Source organism: Miscanthus floridulus, chromosome 3 (genome assembly GCF_019320115.1).
Source record: "Miscanthus floridulus cultivar M001 chromosome 3, ASM1932011v1, whole genome shotgun sequence".
Taxonomy (NCBI): domain Eukaryota; kingdom Viridiplantae; phylum Streptophyta; class Magnoliopsida; order Poales; family Poaceae; genus Miscanthus; species Miscanthus floridulus.
Genome location: NC_089582.1, coordinates 117,665,061 through 117,682,926, shown reverse-complemented (window position 1 = coordinate 117,682,926; position 17,866 = coordinate 117,665,061). Strand labels below are relative to the sequence as shown.

Sequence of the window (17,866 nt, the reverse complement as noted above, 5' to 3'; positions counted from 1 at the left end):
TGACTTGTTAGAAGAACGACTAAAAATGCTTTATGATAATTATTTGTAACTGTACCGCGAAGGAAAGTTGTATTCAAGTTATTAATTTTGTATCCATCGTCAAGCATCATGTTTTATTTCTCGCATCATATTAAACAGGGCATTGTTACTACGTGTAGTGAATGAAAGTGAGCACGTGGTAGTCAATCAAGTTGAAGAGGAGGTTAATCCGTCTGTTGAGGTCGGATTTGATAATTGTGGAACGTCTTCGGAACTGGACTTTTCCGTTAATCAAGGCAAGCCCCGGATGCATTTAAACCTACCTTGTATTTTACAAGTTTTTATCGCTTTTGCTTTTCAATACTACATTAAGTGGTTAGGAGTTGAATGAAAACCTAATTGGTGCATTACCAACCTTGTTTTTTTTCAATATCAACCTTGATACCTGTTTCAATTCGAGAATGCTTATTTCTGCTTAGCCATGCTTAGAACGGTACAAGTTGGGTGATCTTCGGTCACCTGTGAGATATAAATGGTTTCTTGGATATGACTGGTTATTTATGTGATCATGAGATATGAGCATGTGGAGTAATAAATCTAGACCGGACGGACTCGATGTATGGGAGCCACAAGACATGGAGGTCTTGTGAGTGGGTTCTTTCCACCTGAGTCGATTAAGACACATCCGTTGTTGAATTGCATGAGGTGAGACTTTGTAGTACCGATCACATACTCCGGTAAGCCTTAACTTGGCTATTCTATTACGAGAATAGCTACTCACACACTGGGAGTGGAGAGATGACGAGAGTAGCGAGTACCCATGTGGCCATGGGCTGGAATGGTGGAGTATTGTATTCTCGGATAGCGTGGACCCATTCTTGTTTTAGAGGATCTGAGGGTGGGTTGGTATATGCAGGTCGGGGACCTACATATGTAGTGTGGTTGGGAATCCCCAGATGGGTTATAATCGGTTCAAATCGTTGTTGCTCCTCAGTTATAGAGACTCAACTCACTGTTCATCATCGTAGTTAATAAATAACACTTGAGGAAGATTTGAGAAAGAGTTTTGATATGAAGTTCATGATCTCATTATGGATCATGGCAGATTCATATATGGTCTTTATGAAGAATTAAATGTTGAATGAATCTTTTTAAAGAGCTTTTACGTAAATGAACTTTGAGTCTGGCTAAAGCCCTACCTTGAATCCCTGAGCCTACATTCTTAAGTATACTCTGTTTATATTTCGGTTAAGTCTTATTGAGTACTTTTGTACTTAGGGTTCGTTAACCCTTGTTGCAGGTGAGCCTCATGGGCAGGTCTATCTTGGACCGTGCTACATGACTGTTGTTCAGGTCAATGATGATAAGTAAATGTGTGACCCTTAGGCAGGGTATTTCCTTTGTGTGATATATTAAATGTTAATTATACCACTCCACTACTATGGTTTGTAATAATAATCATACTTAGTTTGTGGAACAACTGTTTTGTAAATTAAGTTATTGTAAGACTTCCGCTATTTTACTCTGATGTAGATATTTGAATAAATGTTGTAATACTGCAATGACTCTATAATGGGATCCTGCTCAGAAAATCATAGATGATTCAGGGTTCCCTAGAGACACCCGACAGTCTTCTTAAGTTACCGGGCCCTATAATTTAGGAGGTTCTGCCACTGCCCTACCCTGCGTACTCCCCCTATGACTCAAATCAGGGGTGGCATGGTGAGTGGTTCTACATCAGGAACCTAGTGGAGGTGCCATTCCCATCATTCACTAGAAGAAGGCCGGAGAGGAGGGAAAGCTGGTCGTGGGGTCCTGCCAGTCGGTAAAACAAGTTGAAGGTTATTAAGGTAGAGCTTTAGAAGCTTATGTAGCATGGCCTCGATGGGTTGCAGGTCTTCCACACCTTCTTCCACCGTCGGGTCACCTCGTGGGTGGAAAGAACACGGCCGATGTGGGAATACATCGGCCCGATGGATCCCGATCGCGCATCGTCGGAGGAGTTGCCAAAGGACAAAGTCTAGAGTCAACTTGATTAGGTATTGTAGCTGAGGGATAAAGACTCCCTCGAAGGGACGCCCGGACCTCTTCACACCATGGAGCTGTCCAATCTGGTAAGCCCCTTTTCCTATGACCTTTTCCCTCTTGCTCTTCTTTGTTTTGATTTCAAGTTACCTGTTTCGTAGGGACTCATGGGATACAAATCCTGGCCGCACCTTCTGAGGGGGCTAGAGGGCATAGCTCGGCAAGCTGCCCAGAAGGAGGCGACGCTTGCCAAGAAGAAGAAGAGAGTTGAGAAGGCCTGAAGGAGGTTCAAAAAGGAGAAGGAAATCAGCTTGTGGGTCTAGGGGGTGAGAGCTGGAGCGATGTGGAGGTAGAGCTCGAGTCAGAGGAGCCCGTGGAGATGGGTGGCTATAAGGAAAATAGACCCTAGGCTCATTTACTTTGGATTTTGGTGTTTGATGACCAACACAACCAAATTGGACTAATGAATTTGCAAGTGATTGTTTTGTAGTTCAATAGAATGCAAGACGTGACTTGGACAAAGGCAATGTGATGATCCAATGATCAACACCTCAAGCAAGACCTTAGGAGCACAAGAGAAGACATAAGATATCAAGCAAATTCCAAGCATGAAGATAGGAACCAAGCCACACGCAAGATCATGAAGAAACGAGCTCACAGAAGCGACCTGGCGCTGGAAGAAAGTGAATCAACTAGATGCACCGATGGCACTGTTCATTAGTCCGATGACACACTCAGCAAGTGACCGGACGTTGGTGACAAACCAACCGGACATAGGACAACAGCGTCCGATCAAGTATAGAGAGGTTCTAGAGCGGTGAAATTGCGACCAGATGCGTCCGGTGGCAAGTGATCAGACGCTGGCAGCATCCAAATAGTTGTTTCGCAGCTCCAATGGTTGGGATGACTGGACGTGTCTGATCAGGATGACTCCAGCGTCCGGTCAGTAGCAGAAAAGCAGGACTTCGTCCCCAATGGCTACTTTCTCAGTGGAGCTTATAAATACAACCCCCAACCAGCCAAATGAAAGTGGTGGAGCTGAGGAAATATACCAAGGGTGTTGATATATCATTTTAGTGATCTCCACTTGCATAGTGCTTAGTGGTTCATTAGGTGATTAGCGTTGGTACTTTGCAAAGTGCTTAGGTTGATTAGACCATCGCTTATGCGCTTGCTCTAGGTTTAGGCCTAGTGTTTAGTGAGGTTTGCATACCTCTTACCACTCGGTGCTTGCGCGCACCATTGTTGTACATTGGAGGGGCTTATAGTCTTGCGAGATCACACCAATCGCGTTTGTGGTGTGGCCGCCACCGTGTACCGGAGGGAACAAGGCCCACAGCGTTTCAGCCAGAAGCTTGATAGTGAAGACGGCGGGGAGCATTCAGGAGATTCTTGCTGGAAGGCACGTTGGAGACCCACTTGCGCATGGGGAAGGCCCAAGGCTATCCATGGAGTTACCTGACCGGGAGCTTAGCCCTTGCAAGGGATTCCTTGCGAGGGGCTCTAACGAGGACTAGAGGGAAGCTTATGCACTTCTCGATACCTTGGTAAAAATACCAGAGTCATCAATAGGAGTTTGCATATCTCTACCTTGCTCTTTAGCTTCCGCATTTACATTGATTACATTACTCCTTTTGCGGTAGAGATAGCAACACACTAGCAAAACCATAGTTGCATATTTAGATAGGTTATCTATTGCATATGTTTTGCTAGGGTTAGAAAAAGAGGCCATAGTTTAGAGTTAGATTTCTAAGCTACCTAATTCACCCCCCTCCTCTTAGGCATCACGGTCCCCTTCAATTGGCATCAGAGCCGGTTGGCTCAATTTGGACCTTTGGCTTAACCACCGTTGAGCCGATGCTATTTAGAGTGGTTGGGATAAATACCTCTAGGCCTCCACACTTTGACGGCACTAACTTCCCATACTATAGAGCTAGAATGGCTTGCTACCTTGAGGCGATTGATTTGAGAGTTTGGAGAGTCATTCGTGATGGGATGAAACCCATTAAGAATCCCAAAAACCCACAAAGAGTGATAAAAAGAAATACATTTCAATGCTAGAGCTAAAAATTGCTTGTTTGAATCATTTAGTATGGGCGTGTTTAACCAAGTGTTCACATTAAATATGGCACATGAAATTTGGTTAAAACTCTAAGAGCTCCATGACGGTACATCTAATATTCATGAGCAAAAACATTGTCTAGCTAAACAAAATTATAATTCCTTTACAATGAATGATAATGAGCTTGTTCGTGATATGTATTCTCGTTTGAATCTAATTATTAATGAGCTCCATTCAATAGGATTAACAAAGCTAGATGATGCAGACATCATGAGGAAGATCATCTCCGTGCTACCACAAAAGAAATTTGCAAGCAACATCACCATCCTTCACAACATGGAGGACTTGAGCATCATGACCCCGGCCATAGTCATTGGTAAGATAGTGGCATTTGAAATGTCATGCAAGATGGGTCAAGAAGAAGCCTCTTCATCAAGCAAAGGCAAAACTCTCGCATGCAGTGAGAAAAGAAGATGAAGGGCAAGCAAGTTGAGGCAAGCTCAAGCTCAAGCTCCTCAAGTGAAGATGAAGAAGAAGATGAGGATGATGATGAAGATTCAAGTGATGATGATCAATCTTCCTCCTCCACCTCTGACCTTGATGAAGAATCAATCAAACTAATCAACAAGGTGGAGAAGATGATCCAAAAGCTCAATGTCAAGGGTGTGCCCATCCAAATCTAAGATCTCATTTTCACCAATCAAAGAAATGAGCAAAGAAAGAGAGGATGCTATGGACGTGGTGAGTTGGGGCACTTTGTTGAAGTTTGTCCAAACAAGTCCACACCCAAGACAAAGAAGAAGGCATGCAAGAACCAAGCCCTCATATCAATAAGATCATGGGAGGATTCTTCAAGTGAAGAAGAACATCATCACAAGAGGCGAGGGTGCAAGCACTCATCATCAAGCTCTTATCGTATGTGCCTTATGGCACGAGGTAACGAAAGCTCATCCTCTAGTGAGAGTGATAGTGATGATGAAGTGCCTTCTTATGAAGAAATTGTGCAACAAAATCTTAATTATGCTAAAGTTTGCACTAGTCAACAAAATAAGCTCGGAAAAATAAAAGAAAAGCTAGATAGTTCACAAGAAGCATATAAAACTTTTCTTAAACAATATAAGAATTTTGCTAATCTCAATGTTGAACTATCTACTAAAATTAAGCAACTTAAGGCTAGTGCAATAACAAATGCATGCACAATTAATGATGAGCAACTTGTTAAGAAAAATGAAAAATTAAAAGAAAAATTAGCTAGCTCACAAGATGCTTATAAAAGTTTGCTTGCTAAAATGGAAACCATGTGCAAACATTGTGATGAGCTAACCAATAAAGTTGCTAATCTTGTAGACATTAGTGCAACCCCTACCAAGGCATCTAAAAAGAAAAGTTCTAATATGTCTAAAAATGATGCCTCTACTTCTTGTAATGATTTATGTTTAGACTCATCCTTGTGCAACTAAGTTTGTGTTGAGAAAGTTGTTGTAGATACATGCACACAAGAGGTTGCAAAGGAGAATGAGCAACTCAAGCAAGAAGTAGCTCGCCTCACCAAGGACTCAAGTGAAAGGCAAGGCGAAGCAAGCCCAACTTCATCAAGTTAACACCGTCAAGGGAGTGAAGAAGCTTGATGAAGGACAAACCGTGGTTTGCTACATGTGCTAGAAGGAAGGTCACAAGTACTATGAGTGCAAGGTGAAAATAGGGGAGGAGCAAAGAAGAAAGAGAAGAAGCGAACAAGCAAGCTCTCCAACACCTACACCAACAAGGTGGACAAGAAGGCCTCCACACCATACTTGTTAAAGAAGAAGAAAAATGACAAGGTGGTGGCCATCAAGGTGAACAAGCAAGTCAACAATGGGGTCAAACACTTTTGGGTGCCCAAGGAAATCATTTCCAACATGAAGAGCACCATGAAGGTTTGGATCCCGAAAGGGAAGTGAGAAGTTCGATGGATGTCAAGGAATTTGGAGACTTGGCAAAAGTATGGGTGCATTTCATGGGGTGCATCATGATGGACAAAATCATTGCCAAGTGGGTTAGTGAATACTATGGACCCAAATTCCCCTTCCCATGTTAGGTAACTAGATTTAATTTACTTCAATTGGTATTAGATTTAAATTTTCCTATAATTGGTATCTTTTAGCATCTAGTTACTCTTTATGCCTAGGTTTGCAATTGCTTTCTTATATATTTTGTCATGCATACACTAAGTATTTCATATGGTAGGCTTGCTCGGTTTCAGTCTTACTCCTTGGAGCAATCCTACATGGTTTAAAATGATTTAGGAGCACAACACATAGCTTGTCCTTCAATTGTTCATCTAATATGTGCCAAAGTCCAAATTGTAGATAACTCCTCCCAAATATCATCTTCAAAAATGATTCTCACGTTCATGTGATATCATCTTTCAAGTGGTATTTTTATTTCTAAAATCAATGTGCATGTTTCCTACAAGTATTCCATACTTATGTGCACAAATTTAGGGGGAGGTAACTCTGCAAGTTGGATGCTTTGAGACTAACACCTTTTTAAGCTTATCATGTGTGTAGTAGTCTCATTGCAAGGAAAATGGAGTCCTCGGAGCTAGGCATCATACTTCAAATATCCACCACCGATTGCAAGTCGTAGAAATCAAATTGATTTCTACATGTGGTATTTCTAAACCAATATCATCATGTTGATTTCATTTTGATATTTATATGCTTTCTCCGTGCATTATATAGATTAAATTCCCTTGTGCAATACTTTGCCAATTATGCATATGCTTTGACTTCTATCATATGTATGCATATATTTAGGGGGAGCTTAGTCTATATAATGTGAGAGTCAAACTTTGTGATCTATTTCACTCTACACACAAAGGATCACAAAGTTTGACCCTCCCTTGTGCTACTAATGTCTTTCTTTTTGGTGTTTGATTTCAAAGGGGGGAGAATTTAGAGGACCAAAAGCAAGCATTAATTTATAGTAATGGTTCGAGAAAGGGAGGATAATGGATTATGAATTAGCCTATGTAATAGGGAAGCAAGGCTTAATCCATAATACCACATGGGGACATTTGCAAGGGCAAGATAAGTTTTTATGTAGTCTTACAAGTAGTATCTTTTAGCATCATATAATCTTACCTCTTGTATTGCATCCTAGCAAGTAGATAGGTTTTTAATTCAAAATTTTTATTATTTGTTTGCTTTGGTCGTATTGTCATCAATCACCAAAAAGGGGGGAGATTGTAAGGAAAATGGACCCTAGGCCTATTTACTTTGGATTTTGGTGTTTGATGACCAACACAACCAAATTGGACTAATGAATTTGCAAGTGATTGTTTTGTAGTTCAATAGGATGCAAGACGTGACTTGGACAAAGGCGACGTGATGATCCGATGATCAACACCTTAAGCAAGACCTTAGGAGCATAAGAGAAGACACAAGATATCAAGCAAAGTCCAAGCATGAAGATAGGAACCAAGCCGCACGCAAGATCGTGAAGAAACAAGCTCACAGAAGCGACCGGATGCGGAAAGAAAGTGAATCAACCGGACGCACCAATGCCACTATTCATTAGTCTGACAACACACTCAGCAAGTGACCAGACGCTGGCGGCAAACTGACTGGACGTAGGACAATAGCGTTCGATCAAGTACAGAGAGGTTCTAGAGCGGCAAAATTACGACCGGACATGCCCGGTGGCAAGTGACTAGACGCTGGCAGTGTTCGAATAGTTGTTTGCGGCTCCAACGGTCGAGATGACTGGACACATCTGATCAGGACGACTCCAGCGTTCGGTCAGTAGCAGAAAAGCGGGACTTTGTCCCCAATAGCTACTTTCTTGGTCCCCCAACCGGCCAAATGAAAGTGGTGGAGCTGAGGAAATATACCAAGGGTGTTGATACACCATTTTAGTGATCTCCACTTGCATAGTGCTTAGTGATTCATTAGGTGATTAGCGTAGGTGCTTTGCGAAGTACTTAGGTTGATTAGACCACCGCTTATGCACTTGCTCTAGGTTTAGTCCTAGTGTTTAGTGAGGTTTGCATACCTCTTACCACTCGGAGCTTGCGTGCAATATTGTTGTACATCAGAGGGGCTTGTAGTCTTGCGAGATCACACCAACCGCATTTGTGGTGTGGCCGCCACCGTATACCGGAGGGAACAAGGCCCGTGGCGTTTTGGCCAAAAGCTTGATAGTGAAGATGGCAGGGAGCATCTGGGAGAGGCTTGCTGGAAGGCACGTCGGAGACCCACTTGCGCGTGGGGAAGGCCCGAGGCTATCCGTGGAGTTACCCGACCGGGAGCTTGGCCCTTGCGAGGGATTCCTTGTGAGGGGCTGTAACGAGGACTAGGGGGAAGCTTGCACGCTTCTCGATACCTCAGTAAAAATACCAGAGTCGTCGATGGGAGTTTGCATATCTCTACCTTGCTCTTTAGCTTCTGCATTTATATTATTTGTATTACTCATTTTGCGGTAGAGATAGCAACACACTAGTAAAATTATAGTTGCACATTTCGATAGGATATCTATTGCATAGGTTTTGCTAGGGTTAGAAAAAGAGGCCATAGTTTAGAGTTAGATTTCTAAGTTGCCTAATTCACCCTCTCCCTCTTAGGCGTCACGGTCCCCTTCAGTGGCGATGTGAGTGCCTCTAAGGATGAAGGAGATAGGGGCACTATCGTGACCTTGGTGGAGCACCATGAGCCTATGACCGCATCCGTCAGTAGCAGACATGATACGGAGATGTGCGGCGGTGTTCCTGAGTCAAGGAAGCATGCCACAAGCGAAGACACTGGCATTGAACGAGAGGCAAAGCGAGCATGGTCGCCACATCCTTCGGTGGCGTCGTTGGCTCCGCACCCCTTGCTCTGAGTGTGGCGGAGGACGTCGGCCAGTCGGAGGAATGTGTTCATTCCCCTGCATCTTTGGGGTTGGTGCGTGTGCGTGACCCCCAATAGGGGGATGTTCGTGGCGGTCACGGCCATTTGTGGGCCGACCAGGGACTGGCCGGGTCAGCTCCTGCCTCGGTCGATGCAAGGGGGCATGGGTTGTGACCCATGGGCGGTCCTTGTCTGGTTGGCCCACCGTCAGTTAGTCGGGGCTTTAGGGCTCTACCGCTTTCGTCTAGGTAAGCATTCATGATCCCTCATGTTCTTATAGTAGAGCTTTTTGAGTGTGACTAACCCATGGTTGTTTGACAGTAGCCAAGGGTTGGCAGGACTAGGAGTCTCCCCACCTCCCATGCAAGAAGAGTGGAGACCCAGCCTATAGTGGGTCACGATGAGCTATAGAGGAAGCAGGCTAGCGGTGGCATGACCTTCCTTGATGGGGGTTGTGTCTTCCCAGCCAGTTGCGAGTGCGGCGGCAACAGCGCGGCAGTGATGGCAGCGATCCTCGTGGTGATGGCAGAGGTTGGGTCAAAGGTGACCCTCATGATCCCTCCCCTAATAGCTGCGGAGGAGGAGAGGAGGGAAACTGGGCTCCCTACCTCGCTCGGTAGAGGAGCGCATAGTTCACCCTCCTAGTCAGAGCTAGAGAGGTCAGGAGGAGACACAGCCAGGCCAGAGGTAGAATATCTACCGGGGAGCTATGGAGTCTAGGTGGTAGAAATCCCCTGCTCCAGCGAGACAGGCACTGGGGTGGAGCCACCAGCTATCCCATCGTCATGGGAGTTGGTGATGATCTAGTCGTCGCATGACACTGCGATGGCTGGATCTTCCAATGGGTCAGGGGTGACCTGTGAGCTGGTCTAGCCTTGCCCTAGCAAGCTAGGAAAGGTATCGTTCATCCTTCATGATGAGGAGGGGCGAAGCTCTGGCATCTGCTCAGGGAGAGAGGACTATCGATGGAGTCCGATCTCGCCCTTACCAAGGTGAGGCTCAAGGAGGCCTTAGAGAGGGTTGAGATCGTCCATCAGGCAGTGATAGTCAACCTACCACATGTTGTAGAGGTAAGTTCTCTATGTTTTTAGTGTTGTCCTTGTCTTCTTGGCCTTTCAATGGTTGTCTCAGTATGCTTGCTTCTTGTCTCATAGGATCTAGAGGTGATGTTGATCTGTAAGTCCTGATTTCTTTGGGAGGAGCACGGTCGGATGGGGTAGAAAGCAATGGCGTCACGATGTGTCAAAGAGCTCAGGCACTAGCTAGAGTCCACCCACCATGAGTCCCAAGACTGGGTGGCCAAGGCGATGGGAGCATAGGCTATGGAACAATGTGTGATCGAGTGGGTGACTATTGTCGAGTGGGAACTCGATGCAGCGAAGGTCCACTTGGTAGAAATCGAGGTGACGCTTTAGAAGTCCTTGGAGGCTCTAGAGGCAGAGCAGAAGGCCCAGTCAGAGGATAAACAAGAAGTGGTTGTGCTCCGAGGGTAGGTGCTTGGGGCAGAGGAGTCAAATGCTTGACTGCTCAAGATGGTGACCTGATAAGAGGAAGGACTCTCCATCCTCAAAAGCCCCCACCTTGGTATGTATCTGTTCTACCTTTAGTTGATGCCTTGGTTTTTTCCTTTCCTTTGCTTCAGAACTTGTCGTCTTCTTCCAGAACTGGGTAGAAAAATTGGCTCTCTAGAGCAAGATCTAGAGACAGCCAAAGCGGCGGTTGATCAGGGCATGGAGGTGCTAGCCAAGTCCCTTTAGGAGGGATGTGCTCTCGAGGGAGAGCTCGACTAGATTCATAACATCACTCAGGTGGTTGTCTCTGAGGTGTTTAGGCTAGGACCGAGCACCAATACGCCCACCGTCCAGCTAGCGGAGGTCTCAAACAAAGTTTGGGCGCTCATCTTTGATGGCATGTTCTATGGGACATTGAGGGTGTTGACCTCGGTGACAACCCATCACCCTAATCTAGGCTTCATGGCCATCTACAGAGGATATGTCAACGGGTGGAGCACAGATGAAATCCATGCGCTGGGGTAGAGCTTGGTGCCATTCGCATAGATGGTCACTGAGCAAGTCAGCGTGTAGTGGGTGGTGGAGGCTCGTCGTTCGAGCATAGCTGAAGATGCACCCCGGGAAGATGTTGTCCTGCCTATGGAAGGAGTGGAGACTAGATCAGAGGCGAGCATCATCCCACCCCTAATAGAGCCGAATGTCGTCCCAACCAGGAGTGAGCTGCCTTCGTCCTCATCGACCGTGCTGTCAACCGAGGCCGTCGGGCAGCCATAATATAGTTTAGAGTAGAAATAGTCAGTAGATGTAAATGAACAAGTTCGTGGAGAAGCCCTCGTGTGAACAGTTTTACACTTGTGACTATTTTGAGTTTGTTTTTGTGATGAAATCACTCGTGAGGGGAAGCTTGTCCCATCCGCCCTTGTTTTTACCCTAGCATAGCTTTGTTTTTCATCCTTTCTTTTTTGTACCTACCCATGGACCCATAGGCTGCAACCTTAAGAACCCAGACATGGCCTGCGAGGCTTAGCTACTCATAACCATAGGTCGTGGCTGAGCGTGATCGATCAGGAGTTTAAAACACAAGTTACGTAGGGTAATCAAAGGAACGAAATGCCCTTTCGTTTGCGCGACGCCCTTTGATTTGGGCAAAAAGTATTACTATATAATAGTAAAAAAGGAGGGTGGTATCGCACCCCCATGGAGCCCCCGAGTGACCTAGGCCAAGAGTGCTCAGGCTGGGGTGCTGTAGGAGCAAACGCTGAATGGAAAGAAAATAGAAAGACCGAGCTTTAGGGGAAGAAAGGACATAACTATTTGATGTTCCATGTGTTGGTGAGAACGTTGCCGTTGTTGTCCTTCAGCCGGTAGGTGCTTGGTCGGATCACCTTGGTCACCATGTAGGGTCCTTCCCATGGTGGAGAGAGTTTATGTTTCTCTTTAGTTGACTAGGTTCTCCGAAGCACGAGATCATTGACTTCGAGGATCCTCCCCCTGATTTTTGTTTCATGGTGCCTATGGAGAGTTTGTTGGTAGTGAGCAGAGTGGATGATGGTCATCACATGAGCCTCCTCGAGTAGGTCGACCGCATCCTGCTGAGCCTTCGTAGCTCAGTCTCAATCGAAGGCCTTCACTCTTGGGGCGCCGTGGTCAAGGTTGGAGGGCAACACTGTCTTAGCCCTATAGGACCATGCCATTGGCCTGCTCGACCTGACCATTAGTACTTGGATGTCCGAATGAGGCCTAATCAATCCTGATGTCGTATCCATCACAGGAGTCCAGGAACTTCTTCCCGATGAAGTTTGTTTCGAGGTCGGTGATGATATAGTTTGGAATACCAAACCGATAGATGATGTCGAGGAAGAACTTGACCGCCTTTTCTGAGCGAATGTTGGTGATGGGCTTCGCCTCTATCCACTTGGTGAATTTGTCCACCACTATGAGCAAGTGAGTGAAGCCACCTAAGGCCTTTTTGAGGGGTCCAACCATGTCGAGACCCTGGACCATGAATGGCCAGGTGATGGGGATAGTTTGAAGCTCCTGCGCTGACAAATGAGTTTATCGAGCATAGAACTGGCATCCCTCACACTTATGAATGACCTCCTCTGCATCTCATAGTGCAGTGGGCCAGTAAAAACCTTAATGGAAGGCTTTCCCAACAAGCGACCTTAGGGCCACGTGATGTCCGCAGATTCTGGCATGGACTTCGAGGAGAAGTTGTTTCCCTTGGTCGGTCAGGATGCACTTCATGAGTACTCTCGACGGACTTCATTTGTAAAGTTCGTCACCAAGGGCGACGAATGTCTTGGTTCTTTGAGTGATTCATCATACTTTAGTCCTTTCTAGTGGGAGAACCTCCTCAAGGAGGTAGGCGAGTAGTGGTGCTCTCCAGTTAGCCAGATCGAGCACCACTAGGGCGACGTTGATGGGTGACGTCGTCATTGAGGCACCAAATGTTGGAGCCCTCGAGCACTTGGTCGGGGTCAAGACATGTCAGGAGGTTGGAGCCCCTGGGTGCTAGATTGGTGTCGGAGTGGGTCTGGATTGAATCCTCCAAAACATGGGTAGATGGCTCATGGAGATCGTTGATGAAGACCCTATCTAGAGATGGATCATGCCTAGCAGCCAATTTTGTGAGGAAATTGGCGGCATCATTGTCCTTTCGAGGGACATGATGTAGTTTGATCCCTTAGAACTTGTCTTTAAGCTTGTGTACCTCATGGTAGTATGCTGCCATGCGAGGGCTCTTACAAGAGGACTCCTTCATGACTTGGTCGATGACCAACTTTGAGTCACCACGGACGTACAGCCGCATAGCACCGAGCTTGATGGCGATGCACTGTCTATTGATGAGGGCCTCATATTCCGTGGCGTTGTTTGAGGACAAAAAATGGAGACGGATCGTGTAGCGGAGCCTGCTCCCATCTAGGGAGATTAGAACCACTCTAGTCCCTGAGCCAGGCGCCATCACCGACCTATCAAAGTACATTGTCCAGTACTCGTGGGTGACATCTGGGGTCAGGAGCTGGACCTCCATCCATTCGGTGATAAAGTCGTTGAGAGCCTAAGACTTAATAGTGGTGCGGGGGATATACTTGATGTCATGACCCATAAGCTTGAGTTCCCACTTGGAGATCCATCCTGCAGCATCACGGTTGCGGACGATGTCTCCCAGTGGGTAAGAAGTGACGACCATGACTTCATGGTCGGTGAAGTAGTGTAGGAGCTTCCGAGTCGCCATTAGCATGGCGTATAGAAGCTTCTGAACCTAGGGGTACCAAACCTTGGTGTCAGTGAGTACCTCACCGATGAAGTATACTAGTTGTTGGACCTTCTAGGGGTATTCCAGCTCCTCCCTTTCGATGACTAGGGTGGTGCTCACCACGTGGTTGTTTGTCGTGATGTAAAGGAGGAGGGGTTCTCCTCGTTCGGGAGCAATGAGGATTGGGGCCAACATAAGTGATGCTTTGAGGCTTTCCAAAGCCTATTGTGCCTCCTCTGTCTAGACAAATATGTCTATCTTTTTGAGAAGTTTGTAGAGAGGCATCCCCCGCTTGCCTAGTCAGGAGATGAACTGGCTCAGGGTGGCCAAATAGCCGATGAGCCTCTGTACGCCCTTGACATTGTGTATATTTCCCATGTTGGAGATGGTTGTGACTTTATTGGGGTTGGCTTCGATGCCCCTCTCAGACACGATGTATCCGAGTAGCTTCCTCTTTAGGACCCCAAAAACACACTTTTTAGGATTCAATTTGACACTGAACCTTCGGAGGTTCGTGAATGTTACAGCTAAGTTTGCGATCAGGTCGCTAGCTTGAGCCGTTTTCACCACTATGTCATCTACATAGACAACGATTGTTGGTTTTGATCGCTCGATTTGGTCAGGCTAGTCGGGCGGATCGATTTGGTCGGTGAAGCATCACTGCATGCACCGTTGATAGGTGGCGCCGATGTTCTTCAGACCAAAAGGCATGGTTACATAGCAGTACAAACCATATGGGGTGATGAATGAAGTCACGACCTGGTTGGACTCTTTTATCGTGATCTGGTGGTAGCCTGAGTAGGCATCCAAAAAGGAGAGGATTTCACATCCTAAGGTGGAGTTGATTATCTAGTCTATGCGTGGCAAAGGAAAATGGTCCTTCGGTCATGCCTTGTTGAGGCCAGTATAATCAACACATATTCTCCATTTTCTGGTCTTCTTTTTGACAAGAACAGGATTGGCCAGCTAGTCAGAGTGGTATACCTCTTTGATGAATCTAGCTGCTAGGAGTTTGGCGATCTCCTCGCCTATGGCCCTACACCTCTCGTTGTCAAAGTGACGTAGTCATTTCTTAGAGGGCTTTGAGCCTAGGACGAGGTGTAATGCATGCTCAGTGACCTCCCTTGGTATGCCTAGCATGTCGAAAGGTTTCCACATGAAGACATCAGGGTTGGCGCGTAGAAAGTCAGTGAGCTCGCTTTCCTATTTGGTCGGGAGCTTGGTCCTGATCTGCACCATCTTGGTCAGGTCGGTGGGGTCGATCCCCACTGCCTTGGTTTCCTCCATCGTGTGGAAGGCACTCGAGGAGGTTGGCTCATTATAGTCTGGGAGTGTTGGAGTCAATGAATTCTTGAGCTCTAGGAGCTCGGTGGAGTTGATGACTGTCGTGGCGAGCTCGTAATGCTCACGGTCACACGTGTAGGCGTGTGAAAAGGTGCTACCCATAGTGATGACACCATTCAGTCCTAGCATCTTTAACTTGAGGTAGGTGTAGTTGGGGATCACCATGAACTTGGTGTAGCATGGCTGCCCTAAGATGGCATGGTAGGACCCTAGAAAGTCCACCACCTTGAAGGTGAGGACCTCTGAGCGGAAGTTGGCTCGGTCGCCAAACATGATGGGTAGGTCAATCTACCCAAGCAGGTACGCCTACGTCCCTAGGATCACACCATGGAAGGGAGAGCTCACTAGGCGGAGCTCCGACCGAGGGATGCGCATGGCGTTGAGGGTGTCGATATAGAGAATGTTGAAGCCGCTGCCTCCATCCATCAGCACCTTGGTGAAACGCTTCTTACGGACAATGGGGTCGACAACAAGCGGGTAGCAACCTGGTCGGGAGACATGGGAAGGATGGTCTCTCTAATCAAAAGTGATCGGGGAGTCTGACCAGCTAAGGAAAGAGGGGATGGCTGTCTCAGCGGCATAGGCCTCTGTGTAGCGTACCTTATGCTGGCGCTTAAAGTGGATGGCGTCGGATCCCCCAAAGATCATGAGGCATTCCTCGGGTAGGGGAAGCCGTCATCATCCTTGCCCACCATGCCTCCTTTCTTAGCCACCTCCTCCTTGCCTTTCCCTTCCTTTGGCTTGTCGATGTGTCGTAGAAAGCGCTTGAGGTGCTTGCAGTCTTTGTAGAGGTGCTTGATGGGGTAGGCGTGGTTGGTGCATGTCTCTTCATGAGCTTGTTGAAGTGGTCAGGCTAGCCCTGCTAGGGCTGCTTGCCCGCATGATCGGCTACGACGACCAAAGCTTGGTTGGCCGGTCGATGCCGATCCTTATTGTTCTTCTTGCCCCTTTGTGTGGAGGGGCCTTCGCCTTGGTCCTCGCGCTTAGCCTTGCCCCTGTCTTGGCCACCGCTAAAGACCGCTCTAATCGCCTCCTCACTGGAGGCGTGGTTTGTGGCGATGTCGAGTAGGTCACGGGTGGTATGGGGCTTTAGATAGCTAAGCTTGTGGATCAAGGACTCACAAGTTGTCCCAGAGAGGAACGCGCTGATGACATCAGCGTCAATGACATCATGAAGAGAGTTGCACTGCTTTGAGAACCTACAGATGTAATCCCATAGGGACTCATTGGGCTTCTGCTGGCAGCTCTTGAGGTCCTAGGAATTCCTAGGATGGACATATGTCCCCTAGAAATTTTCAACAAAGACCCTCTTGAGATCTGCCCAGTCACGGATGCTGTCGGGCAGGAGGAATTTGAGCCATGCTCGAACATGCTCCCCCATGCAGATGGAGAGATACTGAATGATGAAGTAGTCATCATTCACTCCTCTAGCTCGACAGGCGAGCCAGAAATATTCGAGCCATATACTAGGGTTCGTCTCCCTGGTGTATCTGACGATGTTGGTGGATGGTCAGAAGCTCTGTGGGAACGGCGCTCTCTGGATGCAATGACCAAAGGCCCATGTTCCTAGACCATCCGGGTTAGGACTCCATTCATTTGGTCGGCGACCATGCCAGGGATGCGTGTCCCCATACTCCTCGATGGTCAGGCCAGGGCCTATACCACCCGCTCTCGCCGCCATTCGGTAGGCATCACCATCATGCCGGGCATGGTGTCGATTGTTGATGACACTATGAACGTCATGGTTCAGCCTGAGGCATTCACGCACCGATGGTCGGTGTTGAGCGGGTGCTAGGTTAGGCTATGGTGTAGCCGCGGCCTCCTGCCCCACCTCCGGCAACTACAGTGGTGAGTGGATGGAGCGATTCGACTAGCGTGGCCCTATTCCCTCGATGGGGTAAGAGGCTACGAGCCGGTGTTGCGATGTGGAGCTCTTTGCCTATTGAACGGCGGCAGTTTCCACCAGCGCCCGAAGGTTTCGGTGGATTGCCTATTCCTAGGAGTCAGCTGGCTCGGGGAGGCCACACAGAAACATCGCAGCAGCAACGATGTTCTGGCTAGCTTGAGGGAACTAAGGGAGGTCATTCCCTCCGTCTAGGATGTTACGCTGGACCTAACGGACGTGACCCCGGGCGCCGCATGCCATGTTACGCACGCGTGGCGGCTGGCTCTGCTGTCTTTATCGTAACTCCTCTCTGTTCTTCTACGCATGCGCGAGGGCCTCCGCACGAGGGTCCGGAGGGGTGTGAGTTTGTAGGGACTCCGCTACCACTAGTGGATGTCCCAGAGCATCTGCTATAGCGCACTCCCAGGACAAAAGGTGGCCAGGTGCTGCGACGTCACCGATGCTAGAGCCGTCGCTCCACAAGGTCATGAAAGGAGGCGGGAGCGTAGCCTACTATCCCCACAAATTCGGACATGAGAGGGGGCGATGTTAGCATCCTTCAAAGCCCCCGTGCATACGCGTCCATAGGGGACGTGAAGCCATAGGGGAACTAGTCGCACGGTGGTCGCGGTGGGGACAACGGGGTCCCTCCGAAGAGTCAACGGAAGGTATTAAATAGCAAGTAAAGAACAATATATACATTACTCATAGTGGAGTTCGAGCCCAGCATGGGCTTGAGGTGAAGCATGAGTGTCTCGATGTTGAGGTCGTCGAGCGGCCTAGGGCTCGTGGAGAGCGCTCCTCCTCCAGTGGACGTTGGGTCAAGTGCCTCCTCGCGGAGGTGGAGTGCGTCGAGCTGATCGACGATGAAGTCTAGACTTCCGAAGAGGAAGGTCTGGAGCAGCTTGAAGATGGAAGAAACCCACATCCCAA

The 17,866-nt window shown here is 47.6% G+C and overlaps 1 pseudogene; it reads right to left on the bottom strand.

Annotated features, from left to right (window-relative positions):
- The window catches only part of LOC136544268 (vacuolar protein sorting-associated protein 22 homolog 1-like), a 45,843-nt pseudogene extending 27,982 nt beyond the window's left edge, over positions 1 to 17,861 (bottom strand).
- Positions 17,862 to 17,866: the final 5 nt, after the last annotated feature.